Source organism: Bos indicus x Bos taurus, chromosome 16, assembly GCF_003369695.1.
Source record: "Bos indicus x Bos taurus breed Angus x Brahman F1 hybrid chromosome 16, Bos_hybrid_MaternalHap_v2.0, whole genome shotgun sequence".
NCBI lineage: Eukaryota > Metazoa > Chordata > Mammalia > Artiodactyla > Bovidae > Bos > Bos indicus x Bos taurus.
Window position 1 is genome coordinate 44,796,559 of NC_040091.1, and position 13,573 is coordinate 44,810,131.

A 13,573-nucleotide genomic window follows, 5' to 3' on the forward strand; every position below is an offset into this window, starting at 1 on the left:
TTGATTCATACAAGTTCTTTACGTAGTCTTGATAATAATCTTCCATTACTTATATGTGTTATAAATACCTGCTTTATTTGCAATTTTTTCTCTTTTTGTAGTGTCTCTCTTTGTCTTGACGGGAATAAGAGGCAAAGTTCTTAATTGAATATGGTTAAATTTACAACTCTTTTACTAGTTAACATTTCTTTGGTGTCCTGGTTAAAGAAATCTTTTGCTCCGCCAATAGCATAAAGATCTTTCCCCACATTTTATTGTAAAAGTTTTAAGTTTTGTTTCTTATATTTAATTCTAATCAATCAGGAAAAATTTTTGTGAATGCTATGAGTAATGATCCAATTTTGAGTTTTTTATATGGATAACCATCAGTCCCAGTATCAACTAATCAATAGGCCATTTGTTTCCTTATGGATCTGTAGTACACCTCTGTCATTTCCTAAATTTCCCTCTGTCTATGAGTGTTTTCTGGGATCTCTGTTCTATTCCATTGGCCAATTTGTCTGTCCTGTGCCCCTACACACTGTCTTTGTTACATTGTTTAATAATAGCCCTTGAACTTGGCAGGACAAGTCTTTGATGTTCTTCAATAAAGTTTCATAAAATTTCTCTATAAATTGTACAGCTTTTGTTAGATTTATCTCTTAATTCATTGTTGTTGCTTTTTAAATGACTTTGTTTGTTATTGGAGTAGAGAGATATCATTGATTTTCTTATATTACTTTCTAACCAGTCTCTTTCCGAAACTTTCCTATTATTTTTAGGAGTATGTATGTGGATTCTTTCAAGTTTTCTATATAGACATGTTATTTGTGATAATAATAGTTTCTTTCTTTTCTAGTCTTTTATATTTTATTTCATTTGCTTGATGTGCTGCTTGGCTTCATGCCAGGACCTCCAGTACAGTGTAATAGTCTTTTTAAAGTCTTATTTATAGGGGATACTTTCAGGGTATTATTATTTCTTTGGTAAATATACTCGATCAGATTGAGGAAGTTCCCTTCTATTCCTGGTTTGTGAAGAGGGCTAGTTTCCATTTTATAATCGGGAAAGGGTGTTGAATTACATCAAATGACTTTTCCGGAAAGAAAAAAGGCATTTGATTATAGATAACTCAGCCAATGGTTCTGTCATGTTGATTTGGATCAAAACTTCAGTCACATTCCAAGAAAATTTCTGCCTGAAAGAAATTTAATGCAGCAACAGGTATAATAATAGGTATTCCTTCTTCCTCCTTAAAATATGCTTTGGTGTATGATGTAATAAAGGTGGCACTTGTGGTAAAGAATCCACCTGCCAATACAGGAGACACAAGAGATGCAGGTTCGACTCCTGGTTGGGAAGATCCCCTGGAAAAGGAAATGGCACCCTACTGCAGTATTCTTGCCTGGAGAATCCCATAGACAAAGGAGCTTGGCAAAGAGTCAGATACAACTGAATCCAGCACACAGCAAAGAATATGTGTTCGGAAAACATTTGCTATTTTAATTTAAGTCAAGGAAGTACCTTCCATTAGCTTTTTCTTTACTATTTTGGTAAGAGTTTGTTGTTTATAGTAAAAGACTGTAATGTTTGTGGAGGATTTTCTGAAACTTTCTAGGAAATCTCATCAAACCCATGAAAAAGTAACAATGGGCATGATTAGTCTTCCAGAACAAGAACATTTGAGATTTGATTTGGACACTTTGACCAACTCTGAATGGCTCATAGGCAGTCTCTGGCTGTTAATTTTGGGAACCTGACGAGGATGCTTCAGGCAAGAGTCCTGTTAACCCGGTATTCTGGCAAGAATAAGAGAACAGTCATTGGTGGTACAATCCTTTGAAAATAAGAGGCAGGGACACCCTGGAAATCCAGTCGTTAAGTCTCCATGCTTCCACAGCAGGGAGCATGGGTTTGATTCCTGGTCAGGGAACTAAGATCCCACATGTTGTGCAGTGTGGCCAAAAGATATAAATGAACAAAGTGGTATAAAATAAGAGGCAAAGCAAAGCTGAGGGATTTTACCAGTGCTGCTTCAGAACAGAGTTAGGTGTAATCTTTTTATCTCTCTTCCAAACTGCAACGCTAAATTCCAGCATGGCTTTCACTCTCCACTTTGGCGCCTTTATGTTTAATTCTCTGTTGCCCATTATTCATAAACACAAAGGGACTGATCATGCCCCGCAGGCTTGGGTCACCCAAGATAACCTCATCTGTCCTAGATTGTAAACACAGAAAATCCACAATTTATTCTACTTATCTGACCTAGGCTGTGTTTATTACACAGACTGTACCACAGTTTTATCATAGTATATTTTGGCATAAAGTCTAAATGGTATAAATGAAAAACACAGGAACTTGGGGGTATGAGTCATCTTTCCCCCTAAATGACAGTTAACGAAGAATGAAAATCAAGACAGAACTTAGTGATCCCCTTTTGGGACAGAACTTAGTGATCACCTTTGGGGATTAATTTAGGAAATCCACTAGTTAAGTTGAATAGAAGTTGCTCTGGTCCAAAGAAATTAACCTATTTAGGGATGGACAAGTTGGAAACAGTCTTCCAAGTGTTTCAAAACAAGCCTTGGTGACTTCTAAAGCAAATTTTGATTTTCTCCTCTGGTGGCAGGTGTCAGTCTGATGGAAACTTCTGATATGAGGGGCACTGGGTGGCTCTAATGTGTGCCTCCCTCCTCTGCAGAGCAGAGCTTTCCACTGTGGGTGGGTGTATACTCAGACCACAGAGGGTGTGAGTTATGTGCGGTCTGTGTGTGGCGGGGCCAGCAGCGCAATCATTACGTATGTTTTTTTAAAAGGGCTCTATAAAAAGCATAAAATAAAAAGGACTCTATAATAAAACATAGCTTTCACAGGAAAAAGGAATACTTAAGAAAATTCCTAGTTTAAAAAATGTCTCTACCCCTTGCAATGTCAAATCATAAAGGCTAATAGTAAATTGATGTGATATTCTTTTTTTATTAATTTTTTTTAATTGGAGGTAACTTTACAATATTGTATTGGTTTTGCCACACATCAACATGAATCCACCACAAGTGTACATGTGTTCCCCATCCCGAACCCCCTTATCTTTAGTCGTGGTGAGCAGGGGCTACTCTTCGTTGTGGTACACAGGCTTCTCATTTCGGTGGCTTCTCTCGTTGCAGAGCACAGGCTCTAGGGCACGTGGGCTTCGGTAGTTGCAGCTCACAGGCTCTAGAGCAGGCACGGGGTCAGTTATTGTGGCCCACGGGCTTAGTTGCTCTGAGGCACGTGGGATTTTCCCGGACCAGGACTCAAACCTGTGTCCTCTACCTTGGCAGACAGATTCCTAACCAGTGGACCACCAGGGAAGTCCCTGATGTGCTATTCTTTGTAAACACCAGAAACAGACTTTAGTACCAAGCTACGTGAAAGATTTTGAGTCTGGGATTTCTTTGGCTCCAACAACTTACTTTTTATTCACATATAAAGATGAATGCCATTTTTTTTAATATCAATATTGATTCGGATAACTTTGTTTCAAATTAAGTCACTGAACCTTTCAAACAACATGCCTTTTACAAATTCATGGAAGTGGCTGATTCTGACAAACCCAGGGAAGGGACGACTGTGAAATACAAGGGCCTCTTCGTTGGACTTGCATCCTCCAGATTCTCTGATCAGCCCCATGCTAGGACACCAAGACAACAGACCCACCTCCCTCTTGTCAGCTTTGAGTCCAGGGGACTGACTAACACAGTGTTACCAGGACTTATTACATGCTAGGAACAGAGCAGGAACTAGGAGGCGAGAATGCAGCCTTCCTGGAGCCTCCAGGTATGTCAAGAGACAGCTGTGTGCTAGGGAGCCTGAATGCTCGGCGGGGAAGCATACACATAGCAAGGGTGGAGGGAGGGCTTCCTTGGCGGAGGGTGAGGACAAGTGGGAAGAATAGGTGATATCTACTCAGGTTGTGTGTTTTCCAGAAGGAGCAAGGTGCCCAGGCAAACAGGAGGGAGGGTCAGGGTCAGGGGATGGGCAGAGGAGGTGAAGGAAGCTGCAGGTTGTTGTCCGGTCACCAAGTTGTGTCAGACACTTTGCGACCCCACGCCGGGCCTTCCCGTCCCTCACCACCTCCCTGAGTTTGCCCAAGTTCATGTTCATTGAATTAGTGATCCAACTAATCTTGTCCAACCATCTCATCCTCTGTTGCCCTCTTCTCCTTCTGCCTTCAATCTTTCCAGCATCAGGGTCTTTTCCGATGAGTCGGCTCTTCGCGTCAGATAGCCAAAGTATTGGAGCTTCAGCATCAGTCCTTCCAGTGAGTATTCAGGGTTAATTTCCTTTAGGATTGACTGGTTTGATCCCCTTGCTGTCCAAGGGACTCTCAAGAGTCTTCTCCAGCACCATAGTTCGAAAGCATCAATTCTTTCATGCTCTGCGTTCTTTAAAGTCCAACTCTCACATCCATACACGACTGCTGGAAAGACCACAGCCTTGACTATATGGACCTTTGTCGGAAAAGTGATGTCTTTGCTTTTTACTATGCGGTCTAGGTTTGTCCTAGCCTTCCTTCCAAGAAGCAATCATCTTCTAATTTCACGACTGCAATCACTATCTGCAGTGATTTTAGAGCCCAAGAAGAGGAAATCTGTCACTGCCTCCACATTTTCCCCTTCTATTTGCCATGAAGTGATGGGACCAGATGCCATGATCTTTGTTTTTTTAATACTGAGTTTTAATCCAGCTCTTTCACTCTGCTATTTCACCCTCATCAAGATTCTCTTTTGTTCCTCTTCACTTTCTGCCATTAGAGTGGTATCATCTCCATATCTGAGATTGTTGATATTTCTCCCAGCAATCTTGATTCCAACTTGTAACTCGTTCAGACCAGCTTTTTGCGTGATATGCTCTGCATATAAGTTTAATAAGCAGAGTGATAATAAACAGTCTTGTCGTACTCCTTTCTCAATCCTAAACCAGTAAGTTGTTCCATGTCTGGTTCTATTTCTTCTTGACCCACATACAGGTTTCTCAGGAGACAGGTAAGATGGTCTGGCATTCCCATCTCTTTAAGAGTTTTCCACAGTTTGTTAAGATCCACATAGTTAAAGGCTTTAGTGCAGTCAATGAAACAGAAGTAGATGCTATTCTGGAATTCCCTTACTTTCTCTATGATCCAGCGAATGTTGGCAATTTGATCTCTGATTCCTCTGCCTTTTCTAAACCTACCTTGTACATCTGGAACTTCTCAATTCAAGTACTTCTGAAGTCTAGCTTGAAGGATTTTGAGCATAACCTTACTAGCATGGGAAGTGAGTGCAATTGTCTGGTAGTTTAAATATTCTTTAGTACTGCTCTTCTTGGGAATTAGGATGAAGATTGACCTTTTCCAGGTCTGTGGCCACTGCTGAGTTTTCCAAATTTGCTGACATATTGGGTGCAGCACTTTAATAGCATCATCTTTTAGGATTTTAAATAGCTCAGCTGGAATTCTATCACCTCCACTAGCTTTGTTTGTAGTGATGCTTCCTAAGGCCCACTTGACTTCACATTCCAGAATGTCTGGCTCTAGGTGAGTGGCCACACTATCGTGGTTATCCAGGTCTTTAAGGTCTTTTTGTACAGTTCTTCTCTGTATTCTTTCCACCTCTTCTTGATCTCTTCTACTTCTGTTAGGTCTTTACCATTCTAAGCTGCAGGTTAGCAGGGACCACATACTCAGATCTTAGAACCTAAGTTAAGAAGCTCAGATTTTCAACTTTGGACACTGACAAGGGAGCCAGGGAAGGGACCTGATGTGCTTTGCATTTTAGAAAGATCTCCTTGACTACAGTAAGGAAAATGAATTAAAGAGATCAGGAACTCTTCCAGGAGGGAGACTCATCTGGCTGGGGGAGGTGAGGAATGAGGCCCTGATTCCTGGCTTGGGCAGTTAGGAGGACAGTGGTACCATCAGCAGAAGCAAGAAACCCTGGAGGAGGAAGAGGAAAGTCAGCCCTGGACCCTTTAGGATACCTCAGTGGAGGGGCCAAAGGATGGGTGGAAGTGGGTGAGGAGATGGAGGACAGGCAGAGGCCAGGATGACCTGGCAGAGGCTCAGGGCAGGGTCTCCAGGATGAAGAAGATGATGGCAGACTCAGGGTGACCCAAGGTCACCAAGATGCCATGACAGTTGACAATGAAACATGCACTGGGTTTAGCCACAAGGTATTAACCTTAATGAGAGGCTTTCAGGGGAAAGCCAGACTATGGGAATCTGGGAATTCATGGTGAGTGACAACAGGTGAACACAAACCTGTCAAAAGTTAGTGAAAAAAAGGTGTTGGGGGTGAGAACTGGGGAGCCACATGGAGTCCTGGGGTCTTGGGATAAAACAGGGATGCCCAGTTAAATTTGAACTTTAGAGAAGCAATGAATAATTTCTCATTATAATAGGTCCCACTATCTGGGACATGCTTTTAGCAAAAATTTTCTGTGGTTTATTTGAAATTCAGATTTACCTGGATGTCTTTTTTTCTCCTTCTTGTTTTGGCCACACTGAGGGGCTTGTGGGATTTTAGTTCCCTGACCAGGGATTGAAAGTGAGACCTTGCAGTGAGAGCTCAGATGGACCACCAGGGAATGCCCATGGGTGTTCCGTATTTTTATTGCTAAATTTGGCAAACCTCATTAAAGCAGAGTATTTGGTTCTCTTTCAGTGGAAGAGACTTGAGCAAGGTGATGTGCAGATGTTAAGGACAGAGTCTAGAATGGGAATCAGGTGGGGGCACCCTGATGGGTGGAGAGGGCGTGGCTGGAGCACAGGTAATGAGGGGGGAGGTATCCAGCGGGGCCGGGCAAATGCAGATGCTGGTAGCTCTCTGGGCTCCATGGAGGGAGAGGGGGTTGCCTGCTACCAAGGTCTCTAGGATCCTCTGCCAGCACTGGGTTGGTGAGGCATGTATGGAAGGCTGGAGGATGGGAGATAAAGAGCCCATTTGATTGGAGGCTTGGAGAGCTCATTTCAGGTACAGCTTCACCCTGCAGGGGCAGCAGTCCAGCTCCACCAGGGCTGAGGTTCCTGTAAAGGCTCCAAAGAGGGGGAGTGGACTTCCTCCCACCCTCACACTCATCCTGCCTGCCACCCCGGGGTTTTCCAGGAGAAACAGAGGTCAGCGGGAGAAGGAAATTGATGTTGGCAAGAGTTGCAAAAAGATTCCAAGTTCCAGTTGTACAAATTAACTATGTACTTACTATTATATAAAGGCCATTCCAATACATCATTCAATCTTTCTGAAGACAGGTTACCAGAAACACTCAGACTAGTGGGTGATGTTAGGGCACCAGTAGCTATAGTGTCCTGCAAAACAAGCTTTTGTGGTGCATGGAATTTCGAGAAGGAAATAAACCTGTAAGGAAGGAAATGGATATCAGCAAAGGAAAGATGTCAACTGAAAAAGTGCTTCCTTCCTCCCTGCCCACTTTCACCTCCCACCCCACCGCGCACCCCAGCTTTATGGGATAAGAGGAACTCAGAATCTTAATACCAGAAAATGGCTTTGACCATGACAGAGACTGGGCTGTATAGGCTGTTGTATAAATTGTAACCTGGAGAGAATTCACTGTCACCAATCATCCTCACCACCTAACATCACCTTGTATATGTCTTTCTTTATTGTATGCCTACCACTGACTCTCTGCTGTGATCCTTGGAAAGTGTCTGTGACTGTGGGTTGAATGAATGAGTGAATGAATGACATCAAGGAGGCACACTAGTAGCCAGCCATTTATCGAACGAGTGGCAAGAAAATATTCCTGCAACACCAACTCTCTTCACTTATTGTAAGAAATCCTGCCAAAATTCCTACCTTTTACCCAGTGAAGCCAGGTTGGGGGAGCTGCTCACTATGGTTCCTGAGAACTCTAAGATTGGCAGTGGTGTATTTTCTTTGAGCTTTGATCACGATTGCTACTCATACCATCAGGGAGAGGGATTTGCATGACAGCTGTTGTTTAGTTACTAAGTCGTGTCTGACTCTTGGGACCCCACGGACTCTAGCCTGCCAGGTTCCTTGGTGCGTGGGATTTCCCAGGCAAGAATACTGGGGTGGGTTGCCATTTCCTTCTCCAGGGGATTGTCCTGACCCAGGGATTGAACCCGCATCTCCTGCGTTGGCAGGTGAATTCTTTTCCATTGGCTGAGCACCATATAAGTGTTCTTTTCCACTTTGGGATAATTGGGGGGAAACTTAAAAGATTTTACCTTCCATTTGAGAGGCACACCATTCCCTTTGCATTCTGACTTTGCTTCTCTTCAGAGGATCTGAGACTTGGATGGGATTTCAGTTTCTGCTCTTGGTGTTGGCAGGATCCTGGGAAATAAACAGTTTACCCCAGTGTGGAAGAGACAACTTAACCTGTCAAACACAGAGAGCTGAGATGAGGTGGCATTAGATGAACACAGGCTCGCATACTTGTTCTGTCGTTAAGTCGTGTCCAACTGTTTGCGACCATGTGGACTACAGCACACCAGGCTTCTCTGTCCTTCACTATCTCCCAGGTATTGCTCAAATTCATGTCCATTGAGTCAGCAATGCTATCTAACCATCTCTATGCATGCACGCGTGCTAAGTCGCTTCAGTCGTGTCTGACTCTTTGTGACTCTGTGGACTGTAGCCTGCCAGGCTCCCCTGGTCCATGAGATTCACCTGGCAAACACACTAGAGTAGATTGCCATGCCCTCCTCCAGGGGATCTTCCCGACCCAGGGATTGAACCTGAGTCTCTTATGTCTCCTGTATTGGCAGACAGGTTCTCTACCACTACCGCGACCTGAGAAGCCTAACCATCTCTAAGAAATCCCAAATTGTGCTCTTTCAAGATTTCTTTTCACTATTATTAAAGAAATGTATAGCAAACCAGAATCTTTGGTGAACTCTCCCATCTGATACACCTAATAGACAGCTTGAGGCCATACAGTATCTGGGTTCAGTTCATGGGCATTGGACTCAGCCAGTTTGAGGTTTGATCCCTGTCGCCATTCCTTTTGTCTGAGTCAACATAATCCTCTAACGAGGATAATGGTTTCCTCCTGCCTAAAATGTCATGGGACAGTTGCATAGATGACATAAATATGACATTTATCACCATCCCCTTTGCAAATCAAGCACTCAAGGAACGATCTTACGTTCTTCTTAAATAAGCATGAACAGCACATTAAGCTGTGCTCAGTGCAATAGCACCTCTCTTGAGCAATTTAGCATTCCTGATTGCAGTCAATGCCAATAACTCAGTGTAATTATAATCAGACATCCTGCAGTCATGGTGTTTCCAAATATAGACACTGACTGGTCTGGTCCTAAGAGGTCCCAAGAAATCAATCCTAGCAAAACTGTCCAAAGTGGAGTTGCCTGCTCACCTCCTGTGCAACTTGGCAGTCTGATAACCACTGCTGTTTTCCAATTCTTCCTCCTTCACTGAAACAAATACAGGAGTATTTGCATGCACTTCCCTCTACTGTAAAACATTCCATTTATTAAACTTTACAAGTGAATTCTGAGTACATGTTTGACAGTGAAACAGTGTTTCCTTATTTTAAAAGACAAAATCCTGCATGGCTTGTGTGCTGTGTCACTCAGTCGTGTCCGACTTTTTGCGACCCCATGGACTGTAGCCCGCCAGGCTTCTCTGTCCATAGGATTCTCCAGACAAGAATACTGGAGTGGGTTGCCATGCCCTCCTCCAAGGGATTTTCCCAACCCAGGGGATCTTCGAACCTGGGCCTCCCACATTGCAGGCAGGTTCTTTACGGTATGAGCCACCCGGGAAGCCCACATGGCTTGTGTAACAAATACATGTTTGGTGCTTGAAATTACCCCACGCTCTGCTTATTCCTGTCTTGCAAGAACACTGTTTGAAGAACATGTTTTTATTTTTATTTTTTGAAGAACATATTTTTAAAACTGGAATTCTTCTTCTGGCATACAGATCTCAAATATGAGGCATTCCTGAAATAAATTTAAATGTTCACAGAGAATACTATGGAAAAATCATTCTCTATTAGAATTTTTAGATATCAATGATTAAGTTTAATAATTTTTAATATACAAGTTTTATTTTTTATATTTTTTAAAGTTTTTTTAATGTGGATCATTTTTAAAGTTTTTATTGGATTTGTTACAATATTGCTTCAGGTTCACGTTTTGGTTTTTTGGCCTCAATGTATGTGAAATCTTAGGTCCCTGACCAGGGATCGAACCTGCACCCGCTGCATTGGAACGTGTCATCTTAACCACTGGACCACCAGGGAAGTCCCTGAGATACAAAATTTTAAATAAAGATACAGAATAAGAGTGTTAAAACAACCTCAAATGTAACTGCTTAAGTTGCTACAATAATGAGTAAAAACAAATTTGTTTTCAATAATACATTTTCAATGATATTTTTTAATTAGGCCATTCCACTCAACTATATATACTTACTAATTATTAAATTGAATATTAATACAGCAATGAATTTCTTCTCTCATTCTCATGAATAGTTTTATAGAGCCCTGGAGGTGAAACTGCTAGACGACAGGGCATGTGAATTTAAAATGTTTGTAGGTACTGTGCAGCACAGGGAACTCTATTCAGTACTCTATAATGCCCTATACGGGCAAAGAATCTAAAGAGAGTGGATGTGTGTTTATGTATAAGGGATTCACTTTGCTGTACATCTGAAACTAATACAACATTGTAAACCAACTATATTCCAATGAAAACAAACAAACAAAAAACATATAAAAGGTACCCAAGTGACACATCTTGGTAGAAAGTCATATTTTCTGATATGAAAAAAAGTAATATTTTAAAATATTGACCTGTAGATTCAGTGATGTTCCATTAAAATTTTTACCATTTTGTGTTCTTCATGGAATTTAACAAACATTTTCTGAAAGGTATTTCAAATATCAAATAACCTGGCTAATCTACATCATTACTTTCCAAGAGTCCATCCTTCATGTGCTATCTAGATTTATTACTATATAAATATATATTGAGAGGAAGCAGTTAACATTTATTTTCTATTTCAACACATGTTCCAAATTGATTAAAACAATGAATCAAAATATTTTTCATTTTAAAATAAAATAAAAACGTTTATAGGTGTTGCAAAATTGTCCTTTAACAGGCGCTAGCAGGAAGAATGATGAAAACGTTCTGGAAATAGTGGCAATAGTTACACAACAGTGTGAATGTTCATTTTTCCCTCCAAAGTTTTCTAATGACGTGTTTATAATGCAATATTCTGTAATTCAATCATTTCTTTTTCAACTGAAGCACAGTTGACATGTAGTAGTATGTTAGTTTCAGGTGTCCTCCATAATGATCTGACAACATTACAAAATGATCAGCACAAAAATTCTAGTAACCATCTCTCCTCTTATAAAGTTATTACAATATTACTGACCGTACTTTTAAAAACTTTTATTTATTCATTTATTTTGGCTGTGATGGGTCTTCGTTGCTGCGTGGGCATCTCTAGTTGCAGAGAGTGGGGTTACTCTCTAGTTGCGGTGCAAGGGCGTCTCATTACCATGGCTTCTCTTGTTGCAGAGCAGGGCTACTAGGGCTCAGGCTCACTAGTCGTGGCACTGGGGCTCAGCTGCTCTACCACATGTGGAATTTTCCTGGACCAGAGATCGAACCGAGTCTCCTGCATTGGCAGGCAGATTCTTTACCATTGAGCCACCAGGGAAGCCTCCATTTCTTTTATTTATTGAAATATAGTTGACTGCTGTGTTACGTTAGTTTCAGGTGTATTCTGTAATGATCTGACACCTGCATTTATTGTAAAATGTTCAGCACAATAATTCTAATAACCATCTCTCCCATGTAAAGTTATAACAATATTGTTGATCATAGTCTTTAAGCTGTATATAATACATAGCTGTTGCTTATTTGTTATACAATTGGAGGTTTGTACCTCTTAATCTTCTTCATCTATTTTGCAACTCCACCAGTCCCCTCCCTTCTGGAAACCAAATATTTGTTCTCTGTATCTGTATGTTTTCATTTTGCTTTTTAGATTCTATGTATAAGTGAGATCATATGGTATTTTTCTTTCTCTGTCTGACATTTCACATAGCATAATGCTCTCTAGATTCATCCATGTTGCTGTAAATGGAGAGATGGTCTCTCTCTCTCTCTCTCTCTTTTTTTTTTTTTTTGCTGAGTAATATTCCATTCCAGTAACATTCCATTGGAATACTCCATTTCATTCCCATGTGGCTCAGTGGTAAAGAATCCGCCTGTCAAGCAGGAAATGTGGGTTTCACCCCTGGGTCAGGAAGATCCCCTGAAGATGGAAATAGCAACCCACTCCAGTATTCTTGCCTGGGGAATTCCTTGCACAGAGGCGCCTGGCGGCTTATAGTCCATGGGGTCACAAACAGTTGGACGTGATTTAGCAACTGAACAACAATATTCCACTGGTCCATCCATTGATGGATGCTTGGGTTGCTTTCCTATCTTGGCAATTGTAAATAAAGCTGCAGTGAACATTGGAGAGCAGATATCTTTTCAAATTAGCATTTTTGTTTTCTTCAGGTAAATACCAAGAAGTGAAATTGCTGGATCATATGGCAGTTCTATTTTCAATTTCTTGAGGAACCTCTGTGCTGTTTTCCACAGTGGCTGCACCAATTTACATTCCCACCAACAGTGCACGAGGGTTCCCTCCTCCCCACAGCCTTGCCAGTACTTGGTATTTGTTCTTTTTAATGATGGTCGTTCTGACAGGTGTGCAGTGATACCTTATTGTGGTTTTTACTTGGGTTTCCTGATAATGAGTGATGTTGAACATATTTTCATGTGTCTACTGGACATCTCTATGTCTTCTGTAGAAAAATACCTATTCAGGTCCTTTGCCTGAATTTTTTGAGTTTTTTTGATGTTGAGTTGAATGAGTTCTTTGTATATTTTGGATATTAACCCCTTATTGGATATATTGTTTGCAAATTAGTCCTCCCATTCAATAGGCTGCCTTTTCCTTTTGTGGATAGTTTTCTTTCCTGTGCAAAATTTTTTTAGTTTGATGTAGTCTTACTTATCTATATTTGCTCTGTTTCCCTCTGCCTGAGAGATATAACAAAAAATTTTGCTAAGACTGATGTCAGGGAGTGTTCTCCCTATGTTTTCTGCTAGGAATTGTATGGTTTCAGATTTTACATTAAATTTTTAATCCATTTTGAGTTTATTTTTGCATATGATGTGAGAAAGTAGTCCAGTTTTATTCTTTTGCATATAACTATCCAGTTTTCCCAAAATCATTTATGAAAGAGTTTGTCTTTTCCCCATTATATATTCTTGCCTCTTTTGTTGCAGATTAATTGCCGACATAGGTATGAGTTTATTTCTGGGCTCTGTATTCTGTTCCAATCATCTATGTGTCTGTTTTAGTGCCAGTAACATATGGTTTTGATTATAGTCATCTTGTAGTATAGTTTGAAATCAGGGAGGATGATACCTCCAACTTTCTTCTTCTTTCTCAACATTGCTTTGGCTATTCAAGGTCTTTGCATTTCCACACAAATTTTGCATTGAATTTATAAATTGCTTTGGGTGGTACAGTCATTTTAACAATATTAATTC